Genomic DNA, 27,446 nt, shown 5'->3' on the forward strand with positions numbered 1-27,446 from the left:
GTTCGCATCACACGCGAAAGGTCCCCGGTTTGAAACAGGGTGGAAACAGTGCTCTTTGACACATTCAGTAAGAACTGTATTTATAACAGAGAATAATAATATTTTGGAAATTCAAATACATGCAGTGAATATCAGTACAATTTGTTTTAGTCCTTGCAAAAATCACATGCAGCGGTTTCTGTAGTGTCGTGGTTATCACGTTCGCATCACACGCGAAAGGTCCCCGTTTCGAAACCGGGCGGAAACAGTGCTCTTTGACACATTCAGTAAGAAATGTATTTTTAACAGTAAATAATAATATTTTGGAAATTCAAATACATGCAGTGAAAATCAGTAAACATTGGATAAGTCCTTGCAAAAAACACATGCAGCAGTTTCTGTAGTGTAGTGGTTATCACATTCGCTTTACACGTGAAAGGTCCTCGGTTCGAAACCGGGCGGAAACAGTGCTCTTCGACACATCCAGTAAGAACTGTATTTTTAACAGAGAATAGTTGCTTTCATAAATGCCTTTTTTTGGAAATTCAAATACATGCAGTGAATATCAGTAAAATTCATTTAGTCCTTGCTAAAATCACATGCAGTAGTTTCTGTAGTGTAGTGGTTATCACGTTCGCTTCACACGCGAAAATTCCCCAGTTCGAAACCGGGCGGAGAAAGTGCTCTTCGACACATCCAGTAAGCACTGTATTTATAACAGAGAATAGTTGCTTTCATAAATGCCTTATTGTGCAGTGAATATCAGTAAAATTTGGTTTAGTCCTTGCAAAAATCACATGCAGTAGTTTCTGTAGTGTAGTGGTTATCATGTTCGCTTCACACGCGAAAGGTCCCCGGTTCGAAACCGGGTGGAAACAGTGGTCTTTGACACATTCAGTAAGAACTGTATATTTAACAGAGAATAATAATATTGTGGAAATTCAAATACATGCAGTGAATATCAGTAAAATTTGGTTTAGTCCTTGCAAAAAGCACATGCAGCAGTTTCTGTAGTGTAGTGGCTATCACGTTCGCTTAACACGCGAAAGGTCCCCGGTTCGAAACCAGGTGCAAACAGTGGTCTTTGACACATTCAGTAAGAACTGTATTTATAACAGAGAATAATAATATTTTGGAAATTCAAATACATGCAGTGAATATCAGTAAAATTTGGTTTAGTCCTTGCAAAAATCACATGCAGCGGTTTCTGTAGTGTAGTGGCTATCACGTTCGCTTAACATGCGAAAGGTCCCCGGTTCGAAACCGGGCGGAAACATTGCTCTTTGAAATATTCAGTAAGAACTGTATTTATAACAGAGAAAAATAATATTTTGGAAATTCAAATATATGCAGTGAATATCAGTAAACTTTGGATTAGTCCTTGCAAAAAACACATGCAGCAGTTTCTGTAGTGTAGTGGTTATCACATTAGCTTTGCACGCGACAGGTCCTCGGTTCGAAACCGTGCGTAGACAGTGCTCTTCGACACATCCAGTAAGAACTGTACTTTTAACAGAGAATAGTTGCTTTCATAAATGACTTTTTTTGGAAATTCAAATGCATGCAGTGAATATCAGTAAAATTTGGTTTAGTCCTTGCAAAAATCACATGCAGTAGTTTCTGTAGTGTAGTGGTTATCACGTTAGCTTCACACGCGAAAAGTCCCCGGTTCGAAACCGGGCGTAGACAGTGCTCTTCGACACATCCAGTAAGAACTGTATTTATAACAGAGAATAGTTGCTTTCATAAATGCCTTATTGTGCAGTGAATATTAGTAAAATGTGGTTTATTCCTTGCAGAAATCACATGCAGCTGTTTCTGTAGTGTAGTAGTTATCACATTCGCATCACACGTGAAAGGTTCCCGGTTTGAAACCGGGCGGAAACAGTGCTCTTTGACACATTCAGTAAGAACTGTATTTATAACAGATAATAATAATATTTTGGAGATTCAAATACATGCAGTGAATATCAATAAAATTTGGTTTAGTCCTTGAAAAAATCACATGCAGTAGTTTCTGTAGTGTAGTGGCTATCACGTTCGCTTAACACGCGAAAGGTCCCCGGTTCGAAACCGGGTTCAAACAGTGGTCTTTGACACATTCAGTAAGAACTGTATTTATAACAGAGAATAATAATATTTTGGAAATTCAAATACATGCAGTGAATATCAGTAAAATTTGGTTTAGTCCTTGCAAAAATCACATGCAGCGGTTTCTGTAGTGTCGTGGTTATCACGTTCGCATCACACGCGAAAGGTCCCCGGTTTGAAACAGGGTGGAAACAGTGCTCTTTGACACATTCAGTAAGAACTGTATTTATAACAGAGAATAAAAATATTTTGGAAATTCAAATACATGCAGTGAATATCAGTACAATTTGTTTTAGTCCTTGCAAAAATCACATGCAGCGGTTTCTGTAGTGTCGTGGTTATCACGTTCGCATCACACGCGAAAGGTCCCCGTTTCGAAACCGGGCGGAAACAGTGCTCTTTGACACATTCAGTAAGAAATGTATTTATAACAGTAAATAATAATATTTTGGAAATTCAAATACATGCAGTGAAAATCAGTAAACTTTGGATAAGTCCTTGCAAAAAACACATGCAGCAGTTTCTGTAGTGTAGTGGTTATCACATTCGCTTTACACGTGAAAGGTCCTCGGTTCGAAACCGGGCGGAAACAGTGCTCTTCGACACATCCAGTAAGAACTGTATTTTTAACAGAGAATAGTTGCTTTCATAAATGCCTTTTTTTGGAAATTCAAATACATGCAGTGAATATCAGTAAAATTCATTTAGTCCTTGCTAAAATCACATGCAGTAGTTTCTGTAGTGTAGTGGTTATCACGTTCGCTTCACACGCGAAAATTCCCCAGTTCGAAACCGGGCGGAGAAAGTGCTCTTCGACACATCCAGTAAGCACTGTATTTATAACAGAGAATAGTTGCTTTCATAAATGCCTTATTGTGCAGTGAATATCAGTAAAATTTGGTTTAGTCCTTGCAAAAATCACATGCAGTAGTTTCTGTAGTGTAGTGGTTATCATGTTCGCTTCACACGCGAAAGGTCCCCGGTTCGAAACCGGGTGGAAACAGTGGTCTTTGACACATTCAGTAAGAACTGTATTTATAACAGAGAATAATAATATTTTGGAAATTCAAATACATGCAGTGAATATCAGTAAAATTTGGTTTAGTCCTTGCAAAAATCACATGCAGCGGTTTCTGTAGTGTAGTGGCTATCACGTTCGCTTAACATGCGAAAGGTCCCCGGTTCGAAACCGGGCGGAAACATTGCTCTTTGAACTATTCAGTAAGAACTGTATTTATAACAGAGAAAAATAATATTTTGGAAATTCAAATATATGCAGTGAATATCAGTAAACTTTGGATTAGTCCTTGCAAAAAACACATGCAGCAGTTTCTGTAGTGTAGTGGTTATCACATTAGCTTTGCACGCGACAGGTCCTCGGTTCGAAACCGGGCGTAGACAGTGCTCTTCGACACATCCAGTAAGAACTGTATTTTTAACAGAGAATAGTTGCTTTCATAAATGACTTTTTTTGGAAATTCAAATGCATGCAGTGAATATCAGTAAAATTTGGTTTAGTCCTTGCAAAAATCACATGCAGTAGTTTCTGTAGTGTAGTGGTTATCACGTTAGCTTCACACGCGAAAAGTCCCCGGTTCGAAACCGGGCGTAGACAGTGCTCTTCGACACATCCAGTAAGAACTGTATTTATAACACAGAATAGTTGCTTTCATAAATGCCTTATTGTGCAGTGAATATTAGTAAAATGTGGTTTAGTCCTTGCAGAAATCACATGCAGCTGTTTCTGTAGTGTAGTAGTTATCACATTCGCATCACACGTGAAAGGTTCCCGGTTTGAAACCGGGCGGAAACAGTGCTCTTTGACACATTCAGTAAGAACTGTATTTATAACAGATAATAATAATATTTTGGAGATTCAAATACATGCAGTGAATATCAATAAAATTTGGTTTAGTCCTTGAAAAAATCACATGCAGTAGTTTCTGTAGTGTAGTGGCTATCACGTTCGCTTAACACGCGAAAGGTCCCCGGTTCGAAACCGGGTTCAAACAGTGGTCTTTGACACATTCAGTAAGAACTGTATTTATAACAGAGAATAATAATATTTTGGAAATTCAAATACATGCAGTGAATATCAGTAAAATTTGGTTTAGTCCTTGCAAAAATCACATGCAGCGGTTTCTGTAGTGTCGTGGTTATCACGTTCGCATCACACGCGAAAGGTCCCCGGTTTGAAACAGGGTGGAAACAGTGCTCTTTGACACATTCAGTAAGAACTGTATTTATAACAGAGAATAATAATATTTTGGAAATTCAAATACATGCAGTGAATATCAGTACAATTTGTTTTAGTCCTTGCAAAAATCACATGCAGCGGTTTCTGTAGTGTCGTGGTTATCACGTTCGCATCACACGCGAAAGGTCCCCGTTTCGAAACCGGGCGGAAACAGTGCTCTTTGACACATTCAGTAAGAAATGTATTTATAACAGTAAATAATAATATTTTGGAAATTCAAATACATGCAGTGAAAATCAGTAAACTTTGGATAAGTCCTTGCAAAAAACACATGCAGCAGTTTCTGTAGTGTAGTGGTTATCACATTCGCTTTACACGTGAAAGGTCCTCGGTTCGAAACCGGGCGGAAACAGTGCTCTTCGACACATCCAGTAAGAACTGTATTTTTAACAGAGAATAGTTGCTTTCATAAATGCCTTTTTTTGGAAATTCAAATACATGCAGTGAATATCAGTAAAATTCATTTAGTCCTTGCTAAAATCACATGCAGTAGTTTCTGTAGTGTAGTGGTTATCACGTTCGCTTCACACGCGAAAATTCCCCAGTTCGAAACCGGGCGGAGAAAGTGCTCTTCGACACATCCAGTAAGCACTGTATTTATAACAGAGAATAGTTGCTTTCATAAATGCCTTATTGTGCAGTGAATATCAGTAAAATTTGGTTTAGTCCTTGCAAAAATCACATGCAGTAGTTTCTGTAGTGTAGTGGTTATCATGTTCGCTTCACACGCGAAAGGTCCCCGGTTCGAAACCGGTTGGAAACAGTGGTCTTTGACACATTCAGTAAGAACTGTATATTTAACAGAGAATAATAATATTGTGGAAATTCAAATACATGCAGTGAATATCAGTAAAATTTGGTTTAGTCCTTGCAAAAAGCACATGCAGCAGTTTCTGTAGTGTAGTGGCTATCACGTTCGCTTAACACGCGAAAGGTCCCTGGTTCGAAACCAGGTGCAAACAGTGGTCTTTGACACATTCAGTAAGAACTGTATTTATAACAGAGAATAATAATATTTTGGAAATTCAAATACATGCAGTGAATATCAGTAAAATTTGGTTTAGTCCTTGCAAAAATCACATGCAGCGGTTTCTGTAGTGTAGTGGCTATCACGTTCGCTTAACATGCGAAAGGTCCCCGGTTCGAAACCGGGCGGAAACATTGCTCTTTGAAATATTCAGTAAGAACTGTATTTATAACAGAGAAAAATAATATTTTGGAAATTCAAATACATGCAGTGAATATCAGTAAACTTTGGATTAGTCCTTGCAAAAAACACATGCAGCAGTTTCTGTAGTGTAGTGGTTATCACATTAGCTTTACACGCAAAAGGTCCTCGGTTCTAAACCGGGCGGAAACAGTGCTCTTCGACACATCCATTAAGAACTGTATTTTTAACAGAGAATAGTTGCTTTCATAAATTACTTTTTTTGGAAATTCAAATGCATGCAGTGAATATCAGTAAAATTTGGTTTAGTCCTTGCAAAAATCACATGCAGTAGTTTCTGTAGTGTAGTGGATATCACATTCGCATCACACGTGAAAGGTTCCCGGTTCGAAACCGGGCGGAAAAAGTGCTCTTTGACACATTCAGTAAGAACTGTATTTATAACAGATAATAATAATATTTTAGAGATTCAAATACATGCAGTGAATATCAGTAAAATTTGGTTTAGTCCTTGAAAAAATCACATGCAGTATTTTCTGTAGTGTAGTGGCTATCACGTTCGCTTAACACGCGAATGGTCCCCGGTTCGAAACCGGGTTCAAACAGTGGTCTTTGACACATTCAGTAAGAACTGTATTTATAACAGAGAATAATAATATTTTGGAAATTCAAATACATGCAGTGAATATCAGTAAAATTTGGTTTAGTCCTTGCAAAAATCACATGCAGCGGTTTGTGTAGTGTCGTGGTTATCACGTTCGCATCACACGCGAAAGGTCCCCGTTTCGAAACCGGGCGGAAACAGTGCTCTTTGACATATTCAGTAAGAACTGTATTTATAACAGAGAATAATAATATTTTGGAAATTCAAATACATGCAGTGAATATCAGTAAAATTTGGTTTAGTCCTTGCAAAAATCACAGGCAGCAGTTTCTGTAGTGTAGTGGCTATCACGTTCGCTTAACATGCGATAAGTCCCCGGTTCGAAACCGGGCGGAAACATTGTTCTTTGACACATTCAGTAAGAACTCTATTTATAACAGAAAAAAATAATATTTTTGAAATTCAAATACATGCAGTGAAAATCAGTAAACTTTGGTTTAGTCCTTGCAAAAATCACATGCAGCAGTTTCTGTAGTGTAGTAGTTATCACATTCGCATCACACAAGAAAGGTCCCCGGTTTGAAACCCGGGCGGAAACAGTGCTCTTTGACACATTCAGTAAGAACTGTATATATAACAGAGAATAATAATATTTTGGAAATTCAAATACATGCAGTGAATATCAGTAAAATTTGGATTAGTCCTTGTAAAAATCACATGCAGGGGTTTCTGTAGTGTAGTGGTTATCACGTTCTCATCACACGCGAAAGGTCCCCGGTTCGAAACCGGGTGAAAACAGTGTTCTTTGACACATTCATTAAGAACTGTATTTATAACAGAGAATAATAATATTTTGGACATTCAAATACATGCAGTGAATATCAGTAAACTTCGGTTTAGTCCTTGCAAAAATCACTTGCAGCAGTTTCTGTAGTGTAGTGGTTATCACATTAAACAACTATTGTTCTTTACAAAGGACCCCTTGTACAACATTCTGATGGAAGATCATCAAATGTAGGACCCATTTTATGATGCTATTTCATATATCTATCGAACATGTGAACTAGTAGTTTGCGCCCAGATTTTGGGCACGCTCTCGCCATAACGTAAACTGCATGTCGTAATGAAGTTATTTTTAGGATTCTAATATGGCGATTGCATTAAGAACTAGTGTATCTATCATTTCCTCTACAACATGTATTTTTTTGTTATGTTTATGAATAGCTATTTGGTCAGAATTTGTGAGTGTCAGAAAAATATCCGGACGTTGTGGGAAAAAGATGCTACGTTAGCACAATGTATAACCACTGATTTCAGCTCTAAATATGCACATTTTCGAACAAAACATAAGTGTATGTATAACCTGATGTTATAGGACTGTCATCTGATGAAGCTTATCAAGGTTAGTCAAAAATTATATATCTTTTGCTGGTTTGTTACGATTGCTAACTTTTGCTGCTGGTAAAAGGCTTGTGTTTCTGGCTATTGTGGTAAGCTAATATAATGCTATATTGTGTTTTCGCTGTAAAACACTTAAGAAATCGGAAATATTGGCTGAAATCACAAGATGCCTGTCTTTCATTTTCTGTACACCATGTATTTTTCAGAAATGTTTTATGATGAGTATTTAGGTATTTGACGTTGGTGTCTGTAATTACTCTGTCTGCTTCGGTGCTATTTCTGACGTTAGCTGTGATGGTAGCTGCAATGTAAAACTGATTTATAGCTCAAATATGCACATTTTTCGAACAAAACATAGATTTATTGAATAACATGTTATAAGACTGTCATCTGATGAAGTTGTTTCTTGGTTAGTTTGGTTGGTTCTTGGTTAGTTAGGTTGGTTTTGTGCATGCTCCCTGTGCTGTGAAAAATGTCTGTCCTTTTTTGTATTTGGTGGTGAGCTAACATAAATATACGTGGTGTTTTCGCTGTAAAACATTTTAAAAATCGGACATGTTGGCTGGATTCAAAAGATGTTTATCTTTCATATGCTGTATTGGACTTGTTAATGTGTGAAAGTTAAATATTTCAAAAATATATATTTTTAATTTCGCGCCCTGCACTTGAAGTGGCTGTGTTGTCATATTGTGCCCGGTTTCGGGCTTGTAGCCCAAAGAAGTTAACCTGTTGAGGATGGGGGCGCTGTTGTGACTATTTATGCTAATAGTGTAATTTTTGAAACGGCTTCCCACAAAATCCTTGATCGTACAATATGCATATTATTATTCATATTGGATAGAAAACAGTCTATAGTTTCTATAGGAGTTGAAATTTTGTCTCTAAGTGGAACAGAGCCCATTCTACAGCAATTTCCCTGACATGGAGTCAGATTTCAGAAATTTTGGCCCCTGATCTGGAGTCAGTTAAAAGGGCACTGTTATTGCTATGAGTATACGGACACTGCTTACGTCTTCCCCTGGATGCCTTTACGTGATGACGATTTGAATGGGGTCGATTGCGCGTTCACAGGCACTATAAATTAAAAAAACCTGTAGCTAGCAAGTCTTTTCTTGCTGCGTAATGCGCCTGGAGGACATCGACCCGCACTTGTTCCAAGCATTAGTGGAGGGAGTAATATTACTCTGGTCATGTTTCTACTCGTTATGGGAGTTAAAAACATCATAAGGTAGTTAATTTAAAGCGTTTTATTGCAATTTATATCCGTTTAGTGCGATTTTGGGACATTTATTTCTAAAACGCTGTGAATTGCTGGGCACGCTTCCAGTTCATCCCGAACGCAGTTGGCATTTCCACATGGCAAGAGGACAGCTTTCCACCAAAAGACGATTGGACCCAAGAAAGGATCCTTTGCCCAAGATACTGATGGAAGAACAGCTCAAAGTAGGACATTTTTATTATGATAAATCGTGTTTCTGTCGAAAAATGTTAGTGGCTTAGGACGCCATGTTTTTTGACGTAGCTTCGCTTGGCGCAAACTGTATTGAAAAGTAAGGATAATTTAAAAAATGTAATTCCGCGATTGTATTAAGAATTAAATTATCTATCAATCCCTGTCCACCCTATATTTTTTAGTCACGTTTATGAGTATTTATGTATAAGAGTAGATCACTGTCTAATATGGCGCACGGACATTTTCTCATCAGCTGGGCTACATTTCACATTGTCTAACCATGATTTTGGTGGCTAAATATAAACATTTTCGATCAAACTCTATATGGATTGTGTAATATGATGTTACAGGAGTGTCATCTGAAGAATTCTGAGAAGGTTAGTGAAAAAATTAATATATTTTGGCGATGTTGACTTTTATCGCTCACTTTGGCTAGAATCAATGCTGGGCTGCTATGTGCTATGTGCTATGCTAATATAACGATTTATTGTGTTTTCGCTGTAAGACACTTAGAAAATCTGAAATATTGTCTGTATTCACAGGATCTGTGTCTTTCGATTCGTGTATGCTGTGTATTTTTACGAAATGTTTGATGATTAGTAAGTAGGTAAACACGTTGCTCTAAGTAGTTTTTCTATTCCATTTGTGACGGTGGGTGCAATTGTAACCTATGCCATCTACCTGAAATATGCACTTTTTTCTAACAAAACCTATCCCATACCATAAATATGTTATCAGACTGTCATCTGATGAGTTTTTTTCTTGGTTAGGGGCTATAAATATCTTAGTTTAGCCGAATTGGTGATAGCTACTGGTGTTGGTGGACAAATAAAAGATGGTGGATTATGCTAATGTGTTTTTAGGTAATAGATGTACATCTTTACATATTGTGTCTTCCCTGTAAAACATTTAAAAAATCGGACATGTTGGCTGGATTCACAAGATCTGTGTCTTTCATTAGCTGTATTGGACTTTAATGTGTGAAAGTTAAATATTAAAAAAATAAAAAAAAATTGAATTTCGCGGCACTGGTTTTTCAGTGGGGGTGGGGGGGGAGTGCCGCTAGCGGCACCCTCATCCTAGACAGGTTAAACAATGCCACTTTAAATAATGCCACTTTAATAATGTTTATATATCTTACATTACTCATATCACATGTATACACTGTATTTTATACCATTTACTGCATGTTGCCTATGCCGCTCGGGCATCGCTCATCCATATACTTATATGTACATATTCTCATTCACCCCTTTAGATTTGTGTGAATTAGGTAGTTGTTGGGGAATTGTTAGATTACTTGTTAGATTTGTGTGTATTAGGTAGTTGTTGGGAAATTGCTAGATTACGTGTTAGATATTACTGCACCTCTGGAACTAGAAGCACAAGCATTTCGCTACACTCGCATTAACATCAGCTAACCAAAGCCCCATATACTACCCACCATTGCGACCTCTATGCTCTCGTTCTGGGAATGACACTTGCTTATTATGAGTATTTCTGGGATTTCTGTGGCTATCTGCAAAATCACTGGATGTTTTGGAATCCAAACATTACTGCACGTAACGCGCCAATGTAAACTTAGATTTTTGGATATAAATATGCACATTATCGAACAAAATATACATGTACTGTGTAACATTATGTCCTATGAGTGTCATCTGATGAAGATCATCAAAGGTTAGTGATTCATTTTATCTATATTTCTGCTTTTTGTGACTCCTATCTCTGGCTGGAAAAATGGCTGTGTGTTTTTTTTTACTTGGCTCTGAACTAACATAATCATACGTTGTGCTTTCACTGTAAAGCCTTTTTGAAATCGGACACGATGGGTAGATTAACAAGAATTATATCTTTCATTTGCTGTACTGGACTTGATATGTGTGAAAGTTACATATTTCAAAAACATATTTTTGAATTTCGCGCGCTTCCTTTTCAGCGGAATGTTGTTGAGGGGTTCCGCTAGCGGAACGCCTGCGTTAGAAAAGTTCAACTTTGGGACAGTGTCCCTTCCACGGGACGGTTGAGCTAACGTAGGCTAATGCGATTAGCATGAGGTTGTAAGTAACAAGACCATTTCCTAGGACATAGACATATCTGATATTGGCAGAAAGATTAATTTCTTGTTAATCTAACTGCACTGTTATTAATAAACAAATTAGGCACATTTGGGCAGTCTGATACAACATTTTGAACAGAAATGCAATGGTTTATTGGATCAGTCTAAAACGTTGCACATGCACTGATGCCATCAGGTGGCCAAAATATAAATTGCACCTGGGCTGGAATAATACATTATGGCTTTTCTCTTGCATTTCAAAGATTGTGTTACAAAAAAAATACAAAAGAACGGTTGGATTTTTCTTTGTATTATCTTTTACCAGATCTAATGTGTTATATTCTCCTACATTCCTTTCACATTTCCACAAACTTCAAAGTTTTTCCTTTCAAAAGGTACCAAGAAAATACATATCCTTGCTTCAGGGCCTGAGCTACAGGCAGTTAGATTAGGGCATGTCAATTTAGGAGAAAAATGAAAAAAAGGGTCCGATCCTTAATTAAGGAAGACATCCTCTTCTGCAAACCACTGGAAACCAGGGCAACATGAGAGGATATTTTAAATGTACTTTGTGACATCAAATTGACTTTGTGGTCAAGATGTGTTTGTATCTGTACTGATGGCGCAAAAAGCCATGACAGGGTGACATAGTGGTGGTAACGCGCGTGCAAACAGTTGCTCTTGACACCACTTGGGTACACTGCAGAATCCACCGAGAGGCTCTTGCTGCCAAGGGAATGCCTCAGAGCTTGAAATACGTTTTGGACACTACAGTGAAAATGGTTAACTTTCTTAAAGCAAGGCCCCTGAACTCTTGTGTATTTTCTGCATTATGCAATGATATGGGCAGTGACTATGTCATGCTTTTACAACATACAGAAGTGTGCTGGTTATCAAGGAGCAAAGTATTGACAAAACATTTTTGAATTGAGAGATGAGCTTAAAGTTTTCTTTACTGACCATCATTTTCACTTGTCTGACCGCTTGCATGATGGCGAGTTTCGTCTCGCCTGAATGATCTGAATCTAGGATTACAGGGACTTTGGGTATGTCAATTTAGGCGAAAAATGTTCAATGTGCGGGACAAAATTGAGGCTATGATTAAGAAGTTGGAGCTCTTTTCTGTTTGCATTTACCTCTACAGGGGACGGTTGAGCTAACGTAGGCTAATGCGATTAGCATGGGATTGTAAATTACAAGAACATTTCCCAGGACATAGACATATCTGACAACACACAGGTCTTTCCATTATTGTATGATTTTTTGTGTGCAAATTAACTCAAGCTTACAGACAATGTGAAATGTGATATAGCAAAGCACCTGAGCTGGGTGCGCAGTTACGCAGGTACTTTCCCGAAACGGACGACACAAACAACTAGATTCGTTATCCCTTTCATGCCCTGCCTCCAGTCCACTTACCGATATCTGAACAAGAGAGCCTCATCGATATTCCAACAAACGGTTCTATGAAAATTGAATTTAATCAGAAGCCAGTGACAGATTTCTGGATAGGGCTGCACTCAGAGTTTCTTGCCTTGGCAAATCGCACTGTTAAGACACTGATGCCCTTTGCAAACACGTGTGAGAGTGGATTCTCGGCCCTCACTAGCATGACAACTAAATACAGACACAGACTGTGTGTGGAAAATGATTTAAGACTGAGACTCTCTCCCATAGATCCCAACAATGCAGAGTTATGTGCATCATCAAACAACCCCTTCTCATTAACCTGTGGTGAGTTAATAACAATTTTTGATGAACAAATAAGGTTTTATATGTAAGATGGCTAAACAAAGAAATAAAGAGCAAAATGATTGATTATTATTATTATTTGTGCCCTGGTCCTATAAAGCTCTTTGTCACTTCCCACAAGCCGGGTTGTGACAACAACTCACACTCATTCTTATGTTTAATAAATGTATCGTACAGTGTGTGTGTGTGGCAGGCTTACAATGATGGCAACAAACAACATTTTATAGTGTGCTGACCCTGGTGCTAGAGGGGGTATGCAGCTGGAGGTTGAATGTTTGAAGGGGAATGGGACAATAAAAAGTTTGTGAACCACTGGTGTAGATGAAGTGCAGGAGACAGGCTAAAGAAGGACTTTTAAGTCTTGAGACAATTGAGACATGGATTGTGTATGTGTGCCATTCAGAGAGTGAATGTGCAAGACAAAAAGATGTAAGTGCCTTTGAACGAAGTATGCAAATAGGTGCCAGGCACACTGGTTTGAGTGTGTCAAGAACTGCAACACTGGACACCACCCAAAGAACATCTAGCCAACTTGACACAACTGTTGGGATGCATTTTAGTCAACATGGACCAGAATCCATGTGGATCGCTTTCGACACCTTGTAGAGTCCATGCCCCGATGAATTGAAGCTGTTCTGAGGGCAAAAGTGGGTGCAACTCAATATTAGGAAGGTGTTGCTAATGTTTTGAACACTCAGTGTCTACTATGCCAATACTGATCAACAATGGAGCCTTTCTGAAGAATGAATATGATATAAATTGCTTTTCTATGCAATGGAAAGGGGTATGGAAGGACAAATTCAGTACACGGCATGGATTCATCTTTTCCCGTCATCTGAAGTTCAGTTTCAACACTGGCAAAATGGCGAAATGTATGCCACTAGCTTGGTTTCCATCCAAATGGTGACATATTTCCACACAAATATTCTAAAATCTGTGCATTTTCTCACCAGAGATGTGTTTCCATCAAACTGATTAATTGTGGATATAAGGCTGTGCGTGATGACATAGTGCACATAAAAATAACTTTTGCGGTTAAATTCCCATGTATCTTATAAAAAATGTATCTTATAAAAAATCTTATAAAAAATACAAATTAAATGGGTTTCCATTGCATTTTCAACTCGACAATGTTTTGTCACAACAAATGTTGCATTATATAGCAAAGATACAATGAAGGAAGGCTACCTACGTGAGATTTTTATGGATAAAAGCAAGATTGTTTTTATTTGTCAGATGGCAGCCAAGCATTGATCATCATGTCACCAGAATAATGCCCTTGATTTGTACTGGAATGAAGAAATCACTGTGCAATTTCATCACCCTGTAAAGTTCATCATTTATTTAATCTGTAGCCTAATAAACTGCATGCTGATCATCGCGTGAAAGTTTACTTTGATATGATGGTTCTTATATCAATGTGTGCACATAAAGGCATTTACACCATGATTTTTTACTGACACAAAAAGAACAAACAAATAATCAACATTTATAAAATTGTACAGGCATTTCCTGTTTTCATCAGCCCGTCCGTTTTTTCATGCGTCAGCTAATTCATCCACATTAAATGGTTGGATGGAACCTGGGTCATGTTTATTTTAGATTTTTTTTTGTATAATCCATTGGGACAGCCTCCCCCTCCACTAGGCGAACATGGACACACCAGCCACAGTTGCGCGGCCTTCAGCATAAATTGTGGTCCACCAATGCTGCTGCAGATGTTGGTGAAGATGGAGGTGGAGGGGGGTCTTAGATCGAGCTTTCAACAACGAGGGCCCTTAGAATTCACTGCCAGGCTCACCATGGCAGAAGAATGGGCTACTTCACGGTGGAGAGCAAGCTTTATACAACGACTGACGATGAGTCAAGAGAAACCCTGTCCTGAACTGAGCGCAGAATGTTTCATTTTACACTCACCCACACAATCACCCCGCTCACTGCGCCAAAGACAATTAGGAATAGGGATTTTTAACACTGCAGATAATTCAGTATTCAAACCCCCAACCCGCTCGCATACAGTAGGAACATGGGACTACACTTGCGCACACTCATTCAGAAGGCCAACCACATGCATGCACGCACTGACATGAGCACACACACACACATCTAAGGTTACAGAAACACCATCAAATATAGACACACATGTTTAGAAGAAAATGCACAGAAACATACTCACTCATGTCCTCTGTGAGCAATTTGTCAACTGGATCTGATTGACTAGGAGAATCTAGGCAAAAAATATGGCATGGTCCCACTCTTACTGTAATTATTAAAGCTAACATTTGCACTGCAAACATACAAGGTTTCCATCCACAAACCCCCTCTTGTGAGGACTGTTTTGTTTAGACCCTGCTCTGTACACTTGCACTAGCTTTACAGAGACAATATTTTCATTGCGGTAATTGAATCAAATGTAATCATTATGGTTGTCAATAAGAGCAAGGTGTTTCAGGGAAGAAGCCTGCTCAAAGGCCAACCATCACCTCTCTCAACAGACTCACAGGCTGTCATTGAATTGGTTGAGACAAAATCAGGGTAGATTCCATATGAGGGCGATTCCAGCATTACATTTGCACGTAAAATAACTACTTTAATGTCTCACAGAATGGACATACAAAATATTAATTAAACTTTTGATGTGTGTCTGTAGTAACCCTTGTGGGGTGTATACCCCAAAAAATCGGAATTCTAAATATTGGCAAGTTGAAGAAATAAAGGTAATAAGCACCGTTATGAATGTTCTATGAAATGCAGTGTTTATGTCTTGGGTCAAAACATGGATAGCCATTTCGAAGGAAAGGCTTGGCTGAACACAAAAATAATAATTTTGAAAAGGTTGTCATTGCCATTAACACTTTCGAGAGGAAAAATGACCATAGTGGGAGTAATATTTTATATGTTTATTTACAGTATTTTATATTATATTATATATTGAGTACCTCACATATTGCCCGTTTCCAGAGTAACTCTGCAGGATCACGGTCGAACCAGGAGCTGAACCTGTTTTTATTTCAAATTTTCTTATCAGCAGTATGTTTGTTAACACTACCACTGAAAATATAAAAAAAGAAGGTCCAAGCGTCTTCGACAGAGGGGGATCAAGCTGATTCTATACCATTTTAAAGAGGCCAGTTCATGAAGGAAGGCTTGCTAATTAATGTTTTTTAGCAAGTGTCTATGACAAATCAGGACAGGTTGTTTTAATGAGCAGCCATCACTGTCACGTTCCTGACCTGTTTTCCTTTTTTCTTGTATTTATTTAGTTGGTCAGGGCGTGAGTTGGGTGGGTTGGTCTATGTGTGTTTTTCTATGTTGGGGTTTTTGTGTTCGGCCTGGTATGATTCTCAGTCAGAGGCAGCTATAGATCGTTTGTCCCTGATTGAGAATCATACTAAGGCAGCCGGGGTTTCACGTGTGTTTTGTGGGTGGTTGTATCGCGTGTCTGCATTCGTGATCCTGGACGGCAAAGGACCCTTGGCTCAGCCAGGGGAATATCGCCGTCCCAAGGCGGAGCTGGAAGCAGCGAAGGCAGAGAGGCGCTGGTATGAGGAGGCAGCGCGGCGACGCGGTTGGGAGCCCGAGAGTCAGACCCAAAAATTTCTTGGGGGAGGGCACACGAGGAGTGTGGCAAAGCCGGGTAGGATACCTGAGCCAACTCCCCGTGCTTACCGTGGAGTGAGAGGGCGTCGTACTGGTCAGACACTGTGTTATGCGGTAAAGCGCGCGGTGTCCCCAGTACACGTGCTTAGCCCAGTGCGGGCTATTCCACCTCGCCGCACTGGTAGGGCTAAGTTGGGCATCGAGCCGGATGTCATGAAGCCGGCCCAACGCATCTGGCCTCCAGTGCCGGCATACATGGCACCAGCCTTACGAATGGTGTCCCCGGTTCGCCAGCATAGCCCGGTGAGGCTATTCCACCTCGCCGCACTGGCAGGGCTACGGGCACCATTCAACCTGATAAGGTTGGGCAGCCTCGGTGCTCAAGAGCACGTGTCCTCCTTCACGGTCCGGTATTTTCGGCGCCACCTCCCCGCCCCAGCCCAGTATCACCAGTGCTGGTACCACGCACCAGGTCCATAGTGCGTTTTGAGAATCCAGTGTGCCCTGTCCCTGCTCCCCGCACTAGCCTGAAAGTGCGTGTCCTTAGCCCGGTACCTCCAGTTCCGGCACCACGCACCAGGCCTACAGTGCGCCTCATCCGGCCAGAGCCATCCGTCTGCCCAGTGCCATCAGAGTCTGCCGTCTGCCCAGCGGCGCCTGAACTGCCTGCCTGCTCAGTGCTGTTTGAGCTGCCTGCCTTCCCAGCGCTGTCCGTCTGTTATGAGCCGTCCAGCCAGGACCAGCCAGAGCCGTCCAGCCAGGACCAGCCAGAGCCGTCCAGCCAGGACCAGCCAGAGCCGTCCAGCCAGGACCAGCCAGAGCCGTCCAGCCAGGACCAGCCAGAGCCGTCCAGCCAGGACCAGCCAGAGCCGTCCAGCCAGGATCCGCCAGAGCCGTCCAGCCAGGATCCGCCAGAGCCGTCCAGCCAGGATCCGCCAGAGCCGTCCAGCCAGGATCCGCCAGAGCCGGCCAGCCAGGATCCGCCAGAGCCGGCAAGCCAGGATCCGCCAGAGCCTGCCAGCCAAGACCAGCCAGAGCCGTCCAGCCAGGACCAGCCAGAGACGTCCAGCCAGGACCAGCCAGAGCCGTCCAGCCAGGATCCGCCAGAGCCGTCCAGCCAGGATCCGCCAGAGCCGTCCAGCCAGGATCCGCCAGAACCGTCCAGCCAGGATCCGCCAGAGCCGGCCAGCCAGGATCCGCCAGAGCCGGCCAGCCAGGATCCGCCAGAGCCAGCCAGCCAGGATCCGTCAGAGCCAGCCAGCCAGGATCCGCCCCTCAGTCTGGTGCTGTCCCTCAGTCTGGTGCTGTCCCTCAGTCTGGTGCTGCCCCTCAGTCCGGTGCTGCCTTTTGGTAGAGTGGGTTTGACATGGAGGGTGGCCATTGGGAGGAGACCACGGAAGCGGGGTTTGACTATGGTGGGTTGGGGACCACGACCAGCGCCAGAGCCGCCACCGTGGACAGACGCCCACCCAGACCCTCCCCTAGAGTTTATGCGGGTGCGCCCGGAGTTCGCACCTTAAGGGGGGGTTATGTGACGTTCCTGACCTGTTTTCCTTTTTTCTTGTATTTATTTAGTTGGTCAGGGCGTGAGTTGGGTGGGTTGGTCTATGTGTGTTTTTCTATGTTGGGGTTTTTGTGTTCGGCCTGGTATGATTCTCAGTCAGAGGCAGCTGTTGATCGTTTGTCCCTGATTGAGAATCATACTAAGGCAGCCGGGGTTTCACGTGTGTTTTGTGGGTGGTTGTATCGCGTGTCTGCATTCGTGCCACACGGGACTGTTTGTCGATTGTTTCATGGTGTTCTTTTGTTTCGTGTTCAGTTTCGATTCATTAAATAATCATGGACACTAATCACTCCGCATATTGGTCTGATCCTTCTCGCCTCTCCTCCTCGTCCGAGGAGGAGGATTACGACGATCGTTACAATCACGAGCACTTAGGTCATTACAAAAAACATCAGACTGATACCTATCGCCACCGGACAATTTACATTGATGCTGATGGAGGTGCTGATGGAGGACAATAGCACCCTGCAACAGTCAACAAAGTGCTATTTGAAAGTTTAATATTTAAAATCAGCAAATCACATTTTTGGGGGATAGACTTGGTGGAGACAACCGAGCACTGAAGGTGATCCTTGGTAAAGATTGCCGAAAAAGGTTATAACCAAAAAGGTTAACATCAGTATTCAAAACACTCTTCCTTAGCCATGTCTCAGTAATGACCAACAAATCTGGATTGGAGCTGTGAACCCACAATTTCTATTAATCAATTTTAGGTAATTAGCTTCTAGTGCTAACGTGCAGAAAACCCAGGTTTTTACAGGAGCGGAAATCAGTGAAGCAGATATCAGTGCACAAGTCAGAATTGGTGCAAGCAACAGTAGACGGGCCAGAATGTACATGCACATTTCCAGATATCATCAACAGTAATACAATCAAGGCACGGCATAGGACAGGGAGAGCTCTGCAGTGCTGATTTATGACATCTGAATGTGCATGGCAACAGATGGCAACAAGATCATATTGTACAGCAATTTCAATTTCACCTGTACCAGAGGGGGAGACAACCAGGGCAGTGCAGCAGGCAATGGGAGTAGGTGTCACACCCACTTGGGAGAAGCTTTTATTTCTGGAGGCAGATTTCTTGTAGAAAATGCCAATGGATGGACTGAACAGCAGGAGGGGGCTTCAGGGCCTCTGGATCTGGGTGGGGTAGCCTGCCATTTGTTGGGCTCAAAGGCTTCTTGCTTCACACGTCAGTTGTGAAACTGGGCTTTGCTGACCCTGGTTTCCCTCGACCCTGCTCGAATTTCAGAATTCCATTCGAGCCAGTTCAAATTTGGCCCTAAATTTAAGTACCAGTGGAAAAGGGGCTTATGTAAACCTGATCAACACAGTGAATGCTGAATTATGCTCAAATTATTGCATACAATTGACAAAAAGAGTCACTTTGGGAGCTGGAATGCCTTACATACATCCTTTATTATGGATGTTACACTGTCTGAAATAGACGTTCAAATCTTAAAGATGTCTTGATCAAAATCTATAATAACATATTTGTTGTCATTTGGAATGTCTTTAAAATGGCATAATACTTTAGGATTGCATAATTACAGAGTAGTATACAAGGCCTGGCGCCACACCCTAATAGGGCACGGTAAATTCTTCAGTTTTTAATCTATACTGAGAGTGTTGCATCTAACACTGTTCTAGTGTATACACAGGTCTACACTAAAGTAACACTTTGCTTATTGTAAAGCCTTATTTGCATATTTCTCATTGTGCCTTTCGAGTGAATTGTAGAGACATACCCCCCATGACTATATTTGTTAGTGAGTGAGACATGGTTGTGTATTAGTACATTTCTAGTACATTTTTAGTCGTATTTTAGTACTGTTTTCTGCTTTCACCAAGTGACATCCTAAGTCAGTATGATACTTTTAAAATGTAATTCCTTAAGACAATAAATTACATATTTCATAAGGCCTTATTTTGATTGCCTAGTTTGACCTTAATGTAACGTTCTTAAACTCATGGTTTACAGGCCACATCAGGCCTGCACGTCACATTACGCTGTCTTGCTAAAATTATGTGTAATTCCAATTGGAATCCAGCCAGAGTGGGAATGTCCAACAATAGAACTTGTATTCACCTGCAAAATGACTTAGTTAGGAGTTAGGAGGACTATGTGAGACCACCTAAACCATCTGAACTGGAACAATCATTTCAGTAACGGGTGCAATAAAACTAAATAACAGATTGTTTTAGATTCGAAAAATGTATGTTATTTCTGTTTTGTAGCATAACATTAAATAATCAATCAAAAACATAGATTTTGAAACAAACAATTGTTCAACCTGCAGTAGAGCATGCTGGGAAATTAATTAATGCCTACACTGGGGTTATTTTATACCATTGAGTGTTAATTTAACTCCTGAATCAACACTAGAACTAAAAATCCATACTAGGTAACCCTGGCCAATTTGCTGTGGGTGTTTTTTTCCCCTGTTTATATTATAGACACAATGATAGCCAGCAATGCATGTTAAATTCAGTTTTTACCCTCGTAATTTCCCTGTCAGCACTCCATATTATGGAATGAAATTTGGCAAACTGGTTGAGAACTCAATTCCCTAAATGATCAGCAGATGGCACTGTGATTCACTTGCAAGTTTTCTTGTTGGAAGGATGTAAATAAATGTGGCATTCTCCCATAGGGATTCTCGAAGAAGACATTTAAGAAATTCATTAAGAAGTTGTCAATAGTGATGCTCGAATGACCGAGAAAGATTATTTTAGAATTGCCTTAATTATAATCATGCAACCACAAGTCAAATATACCAAAACACAGCTTAGCTTGTTGTTAATCCACCTATCGTGTCAGATTTTGAAAATATGCAATGAAAGCAATCAAAACTTTTGTGAGTGTATCAATCAATGCTAGAACATTTAGCCTTATATTAGCTTGGTTAGCTTGGTCACGAAAGTCAGAAAAGCAATAAAATTCATCTCTTACCTTTGATAATCTTCGGATGTTTGCACTCACGAGACTCCCAGTTAGACAACAAATGTTCTTATTGTTTGATAAATATTACTTTTATAACAAAAAAACGCCATTTGGGTTGCTCGTTATGTTGACAAAAATTCCAAAAAGTAGCCGTAATGGTCGTAGAAACATGTCAAATGTTTTTTATAATCAATCCTCGGGTTGTTTTTAACAAACATAATCGATAATATTTCAACCGGACCGTAACTTATTCAATAAGAGAGAAAAGGAAAATGGAGAGCTCCCCTCTCGCGCGCAGGAACAATTCAGAGGACACCTGACTTCTTTTGCAAAATCTTGTTCATTTTTCAAAATAAAAGCCTGAAACTATGTCTAAAGCCTGGTCACAGCCTGAGGAAGCCATTGGAAAAGGAATCTGGTTGATACCCCTTTAAATGGAAGAAAGACTGTCCAGGAAACACAATTAAAAAAAATATATATTTATAACTTCTTGGTTATATTTTATCAGGTTTTTGCCTGCAGAATTAGTTTTCTTATACTCACAGACAATATTTTGACCGTTTTGGAAACTTGAGTGTTTTCTATCCTAATCTGTAAATTATATGCATATTCTACGATCTGGTCCAGAGAAATAGTCAGTTTACCTTGGGAACATTATTTTAAAAAATAATAATAATCTGACCCCTCGCGTCAAGAAGTTAACCAAATCACATATATCTTCAAATGAACGTACTTTTCAGAAACTAAACCTACTAAATGTAGTAAATATACTAAACATGTATTCAATGTGTTAACAGATAATACATCCAATACAACTTGAAATCATCAGCATGGTAATGAAGAAAAGAGCGAATACAAAATACTGGGTCAATATTTGACAATCACAGCATTGGGTTAATTCAAAGCAGCAGGGTTGGGTTGTGCTTCTAACCCAGCGCCTTGGGTTGAGTGCTGGGCCCAGCTGCTGGGTCAGTTAGATTACATTGCTGGGCATAAACTGAGCCCATTGGGTTGGGGGATTGACCCAGCATCTGGATAATTTTTTATGTCTTCCTTGGGTTATTTTTAGTATAATCCTAATTAAAAATGTTCTTATGTATTTTTGTCTTCTCTACCATCCCACCCCTCATTTTCCTACACACAATCAAGACACAATTTTGAATGTCAAATAATTCATTTGTATTGCCTGCATTTCAGAACATACATCACAGAACATCAGAGAATTGTCCACAATGTAAAAGAACATATACATGTTTTCAATAGCAAATTGAAACAAATCCCTATTGTCTAAGTATGTTATTTCATGAGATAAGATTTCATAAGACATGATTGAGTATTACAAATAATGTATAATATTTCATGAAACAACCAGTCCAAACATCAGACAAAAGCCTATTTATATAATGCACATTAATTTGGAGGGAAGAAATTATTAAATATTATAGTATTAAACCTCTCACAAAAGGCTTCAGTCATACAGAGGTTATACTTGGGGTGGCAGGTAGCCTAGTGGTTAGAGCATTGGGCATTAACTGAAAGGTTGCTAGATTGAATCTCTGAGCTGACAAGGTAAAAAAAAACTGCCGTTCTGCCCCTGAACAAGGCAGTTAACCCACTGTTCCTAGGCCGTCATTGTAAATAAGAATTTGTTCTTAACTGTCTTGCCTAGTTAAATAATAAAAAAAACAAAAATAAATCAAAACTGATTCTCTAGCAGATTAGTAAGAATGTCTCACCCCATGTTCAATAATGGCCTTTTTCCCTTTAATCAGATTACAACCTCTCACTTTCGGTTATTTGAAAATGAAATCATCTCCAAAATATCACAATTTTTAAAACAAGCCATAGCAAGTTGGTTGCAATTTCAGTTTAATCCACCTGAAAAGATAGAACTATTATTACAACAACTATTACGGTTAAACTCAGTTAAAATATTGTTTATTGAACACACACACGAATGGTGTATAGGTACTTTGTAGAAAAGACAAGTATTCAATTCTTATATAAACACAATAGAGGAGAACAGATACAAAAATACCCAGCGTTATAGGTAAAGCATGACATATATCACACATAGGGGATGTATCAGGAAATATCCTATGCAGCTTAGTTTTGGAATAGTGCAATCTGGGTAATACCTTGAATTGTATGAGACAATGTCTGGAGATAATGGAGCAGGTTGGATATACTCCAACCTATCCTCCCACTCTGCCACAGAAATGTCAGTCCCTTGCTCTTTCTCCCATTGGGGCGGCAGGGTAGCCTAGTGGTTAGAGCGTTGGACTAGTAACCGAAAGGTTGCAAGTTCAAATCCCTGAGCTGACAAGGTACAAATCTGTCGTTCTGCCCCTGAACAGGCAGTGCACTGTTCCTAGGCCGTCATTGAAAATAAGAATTTGTTCTTAACTGACTTGCCTAGTTAAATAAAGGTTAAAAAAAATAAATAAATTGAAAAGCGTCATATAGACGAGATATCAGTGTGCCTGATGTGGGACTAATTTTATGCATCCGTACAACAGGGAAGGTTTAAAACCTGTTGGGGATGGGGGCGCTGTTTAGACTACTTATGCTAATTTGGCTAATTTTTTAAACGGCTTCCCACAAAATCCTTGATCGTACAATATGCATATTATTATTATTATTGGATAGAAAACAGTCTATAGTTTCTATATATTTTTCCACTAGCACAGGTTTCATAAAATTCACAAATAGCGATTAAATATTCGCTTACTTTTTGAAAGTCTTCCTCTGATTTGTCATCCAAAGGGTCCCAGCTACAACACATAGTGTCATTTTGTTAGATAAAATCTTTCTTTATATCCCAAAAAGTTGGTTTAGTTGGCGCCATCGATTTGAGTAATCCACTCGTTCAACATGCAGAGAAAGGAATCCAAAACGCTACCGCTAAACTGTTCAAACAAGTCAAAATATGTTTATATTTAACCCTCGGGTACCCTAAAATGTAATTAAACTATAATATTTCATACAGAAAGAAGTATGTTCAATAGGAAAACGATATTAGCAGGTGCGCGTCCTCTTCGTTGCGAGCGCATAGACTGATTTCCAAGTCTGTATCCCAGTACTAAAACTCAAAATTCTTCCTCGTTTGTGAAGAAACAAGCGTGAAACCTTGAACAAAGTCTACTGACATCCAGTGTCGCATACTGGGAGCTAGATTTCATTTTTCCCCTATACATTCTAATGGAAGAGCATGGGCTCTCCAAAAAAAATCTGTTGGATTTTCTCCTACCTTATATATTGTGTTATAGTCTCCTACATTATTGTAACATTTATACAATCTTCAGAGTGTTTTCTTTCCAATGGTACCAATTCTATGCATATCTTTGATTCAGGGCCTGAGCAACAGGGAGTTTACTTTGGGCACGTCAGTCAGGCGGAAATGGAGGAAAATAGACCCTAGCATGAATAAGTTGGTCCATTTTGAATTTAGACCAATATCATTCCTGCTCCCTATTGTGAGGAATCCCTCCTTTGTCCCATCTAACCTTAATAACACATTTGAGCGATGGGGAGAGTTAGGGATCAATACCATAGGCAATTTATATATAGAAGGGACCATTGCCTCCTTTGATTTGCTGAGGGAAAGGTATAATCTTCCCAGAAGTATCTTTTTCAGATACCTACAGATTAGAGATGTTAGAAAACATCTTCTGAATTTTGGAAATGTTAACCTGTCTAGGATCAGCGTGGCGCTAGCGGCACAACCCCCCCCCCCCCCCCCCACTGAAAAACCAGTGCCGCGAAATTCAAAAAAAATATTTTTTTTAAATATTTAACTTTCACACATTAAAGTCCAATACAGCTAATGAAAGACACAGATCTTGTGAATCCAGTCAACATTTCCGATTTTTAAAATGTTTTACAGGGAAGACACAATATGTAAAGATGTACATCTATTACCTAAAAACACATTAGCATAATCCACCATCTTTTATTTGTCCACCAACACCAGTAGCCATCACCAATTCGGCTAAACTAAGATATTTATAGCCCCTAACCAACAAAAAAACTCATTAGATGACAGTCTGATAACATATTTATGGTATGGGATAGGTTTTGTTAGAAAAAAGTGCATATTTCAGGTATATGGCATAGTTTACAATTGCACCCACCGTCACAAATGGACTAGAATAATTACAATGAGCAACGTGTTTACCTAACTACTAATCATCAAACATTTCGTAAAAATACACAGCATACACGAATCGAAAGACACAGATCCTGTGAATACAGACAATATTTCAGATTTTCTAAGTGTCTTACAGCGAAAACACAATAAATCGTTATATTAGCTTAGCACATAGCAATTAGCAGCCCAGCATTGATTCTAGCCAAAGTGAGCGATAAAAGTCAACATCGCCAAAAGATATTAATTTTTTCACTAACCTTTTCACTAACCACCAAGCACTAAGCCACCTGTGCGTCTCCAGAGCCCTGTACACACTGTTCCTTCTCCCCGTACTCGTCCTGATGTGCATGCACTCAGCCCGGTGCCCCCAGTGCCGGTACCACGCACCAGGCAAATAGTACGCTTTGAGAGTCCAGTGTGCCCTGTTCCTGCTCCCCGCACTAGGCTTGAAGTGCATGTCTCCAGTCCGGTGCCTCCAGTTCCGGCACCACACACCAGGCCTACAGTGCGTCTCAGCCGGCCAGAGTCTGCTGTCTGCCCAACGGCGCCTGAACTGTCCGTCTACCAAGCGCCGCATGAACTGCTCGTCTGTATTGAGCCTTCAAAGCCGCCCGTCTGCCATGAGCCTGCAAAGTCGCCCGTCTGCCATGAGCCTACAGAGCCTTCCGCCAGACTGGAGCCGCCAAAGCCTTCCGCTAGACAGGATCAGTCTGAGCCATCCGTCTCCTCAGCGTCATCTGAGCCATCCGTCTCCTCAGCGCCGTCTGAGCCATCCGTCTCCTCAGCGCCGTCTGAGCCATCCGTCTCCTCAGCGCCGTCTGAGCCATCCGTCTCCTCAGCGCCGTCTGAGCCATCCGTCTCCTCAGCGCCGTCTGAGCCATCCGTCTCCCCAGCGCCGTCTGAGCCATCCGTCTCCCCAGCGCCGTCTGAGCCATCCGTCTCCCCAGCGCCGTCTGAGCCATCCGTCTCCCCAGCGCCGTCTGAGCCATCCGTCTGTCCCGAGCCATTAGAGCCGCCCGTCTGTCCCGAGCCGTCAGAGCCGTTAGTCAGTCAGGAGCCGCTAGAGCCATTCGTCAGTCAGGATCTGCCAGAGCCGCCAACCAGACAGGATCTGCCAACCAGACAGGATCTGCCAGAGCCGCCAACCAGACAGGATCTGCCAGAGCCGCCAACAAGACAGGATCTGCCAGAGCCGCCAACCAGACAGGATCTGCCAACCAGACAGGATCTGCCAGAGCCGCCAACCAGACAGGATCTGCCAGAGCCGCCAACAAGACAGGATCTGCCAGAGCCGCCAACCAGACAGGATCTGCCAGAGCCGCCAGCCTGCCATGAGCGTCCAGAGCCGTCAGCCAGCCATGAGCGTCCAGAGCCGTCAGCGAGCCATGAGCGTCCAGAGCCGTCAGCCAGCCATGATCATCCAGAGCCGTCAGCCAGCCATGAGCGTTCAGAGCCGTCAGCCAGCCATGAGCGTCCAGAGCCGTCAGCCAGCCATGAGCGTCCAGAGCCGTCAGCCAGCCATGAGCGTCCAGAGCTGTCAGCCAGTCATGAGCTGCCCCTCAGCCCAGAGCGGCCATTAATCCAGAACTGCCCCTCAGTCCAGAGCTGTCTCTCTGTCTGGAGCTGCCTTTCAGTCCGGAGTTGCCCCTCTATCCTGAGCTACCTCTCTATCCTGAGCGAGCTCTCTATCTACCTCTCTATTCTCACCTACCTCGATGTCCTGAGCTACCTTGTTCCGGAGCTGTCCCTTTATTTTGTGTTGCCTATATTAGGTGGATGGAAGAGAGGGGTGGTCATTCTGAGGGGGATTAGCAAGCTGGGATTGACTATGGTGGGGTGGGGACCTCGTCCTGAGCCTGAGCCACCACCGTGGTCAGATGCCCACCCAGACCCTCCCCTAAACTTTGTGCTGGTGCGCCCGGAGTTCGCACCTTAAGGGGGGGGGGGTTATGTCACGTTCCTGACCTATTTCTGTTAGTTTGTTGTATGTGTTAGTTGGTCAGGACGTGAGTTTGGGTGGGCATTCTATGTTTTCTGTTTCTATGTTGGTTTAAGGGTTGCCTGGTATGGCTCTCAATTAGAGGCAGGTGTTTGGCGTTTCCTCTAATTGAGAGTCATATTTAGGTAAGTTGTTTCACAGTGTTCGTTGTGGGTGGTTGTCTCCTGTGTCAGTGTTTGTCGCACCATACGGGACTGTTCGGTTTGTTTGTACATCGTTCTTTTTGTGTAGTCTATTTTCCCTGTTTGTGCGTTCTGTGTGTTATATGTAAGTTCGTATAGTTCAGGTCTGTCTACGTTTTCGTTTCGTTATTTTGTTAATTATTCAAGTGTTTTCGTTTCGTGTTTTTCCCATCTTGTTTAATTAAAATATGTCATTTCACAACGCTGCGCCTTGGTTCAATCACTACTCCTCCTCTTCGGTTG

The 27,446-nt window shown here is 41.1% G+C and overlaps 14 non-coding genes across 14 annotated transcripts; all 14 read left to right on the plus strand.

Moving 5' to 3' along the window:
- The first annotated feature begins 373 nt into the window (after window positions 1-373).
- On the plus strand, window positions 374-446 carry trnav-uac (transfer RNA valine (anticodon UAC)). The gene has a single exon. It is a non-coding gene; the product is annotated as a tRNA-Val (tRNA).
- Window positions 447-784: 338 nt separating this feature from the next.
- On the plus strand, window positions 785-857 carry trnav-cac (transfer RNA valine (anticodon CAC)). The gene has a single exon. It is a non-coding gene; the product is annotated as a tRNA-Val (tRNA).
- Window positions 858-1,182: 325 nt separating this feature from the next.
- Window positions 1,183-1,255, plus strand: trnav-aac (transfer RNA valine (anticodon AAC)). The gene has a single exon. It is a non-coding gene; the product is annotated as a tRNA-Val (tRNA).
- A 737-nt stretch (window positions 1,256-1,992) lies between these two features.
- Window positions 1,993-2,065, plus strand: trnav-aac (transfer RNA valine (anticodon AAC)). The gene has a single exon. It is a non-coding gene; the product is annotated as a tRNA-Val (tRNA).
- A 524-nt stretch (window positions 2,066-2,589) lies between these two features.
- On the plus strand, window positions 2,590-2,662 carry trnav-uac (transfer RNA valine (anticodon UAC)). The gene has a single exon. It is a non-coding gene; the product is annotated as a tRNA-Val (tRNA).
- Window positions 2,663-3,000: 338 nt separating this feature from the next.
- On the plus strand, window positions 3,001-3,073 carry trnav-cac (transfer RNA valine (anticodon CAC)). The gene has a single exon. It is a non-coding gene; the product is annotated as a tRNA-Val (tRNA).
- A 126-nt stretch (window positions 3,074-3,199) lies between these two features.
- On the plus strand, window positions 3,200-3,272 carry trnav-aac (transfer RNA valine (anticodon AAC)). The gene has a single exon. It is a non-coding gene; the product is annotated as a tRNA-Val (tRNA).
- A 737-nt stretch (window positions 3,273-4,009) lies between these two features.
- Window positions 4,010-4,082, plus strand: trnav-aac (transfer RNA valine (anticodon AAC)). Its single transcript has one exon. It is a non-coding gene; the product is annotated as a tRNA-Val (tRNA).
- A 524-nt stretch (window positions 4,083-4,606) lies between these two features.
- trnav-uac (transfer RNA valine (anticodon UAC)) lies at window positions 4,607-4,679 on the plus strand. Its single transcript has one exon. It is a non-coding gene; the product is annotated as a tRNA-Val (tRNA).
- A 338-nt stretch (window positions 4,680-5,017) lies between these two features.
- On the plus strand, window positions 5,018-5,090 carry trnav-cac (transfer RNA valine (anticodon CAC)). The gene has a single exon. It is a non-coding gene; the product is annotated as a tRNA-Val (tRNA).
- A 126-nt stretch (window positions 5,091-5,216) lies between these two features.
- Window positions 5,217-5,289, plus strand: trnav-aac (transfer RNA valine (anticodon AAC)). The gene has a single exon. It is a non-coding gene; the product is annotated as a tRNA-Val (tRNA).
- Window positions 5,290-5,415: 126 nt separating this feature from the next.
- On the plus strand, window positions 5,416-5,488 carry trnav-aac (transfer RNA valine (anticodon AAC)). Its single transcript has one exon. It is a non-coding gene; the product is annotated as a tRNA-Val (tRNA).
- A 126-nt stretch (window positions 5,489-5,614) lies between these two features.
- On the plus strand, window positions 5,615-5,687 carry trnav-uac (transfer RNA valine (anticodon UAC)). The gene has a single exon. It is a non-coding gene; the product is annotated as a tRNA-Val (tRNA).
- Window positions 5,688-6,425: 738 nt separating this feature from the next.
- Window positions 6,426-6,498, plus strand: trnav-aac (transfer RNA valine (anticodon AAC)). Its single transcript has one exon. It is a non-coding gene; the product is annotated as a tRNA-Val (tRNA).
- The last annotated feature ends 20,948 nt before the right edge of the window (window positions 6,499-27,446 follow it).

The sequence above is a fragment of the Salvelinus fontinalis genome, chromosome 37, assembly GCF_029448725.1.
Source record: "Salvelinus fontinalis isolate EN_2023a chromosome 37, ASM2944872v1, whole genome shotgun sequence".
In the NCBI taxonomy this organism is placed as follows: domain Eukaryota; kingdom Metazoa; phylum Chordata; class Actinopteri; order Salmoniformes; family Salmonidae; genus Salvelinus; species Salvelinus fontinalis.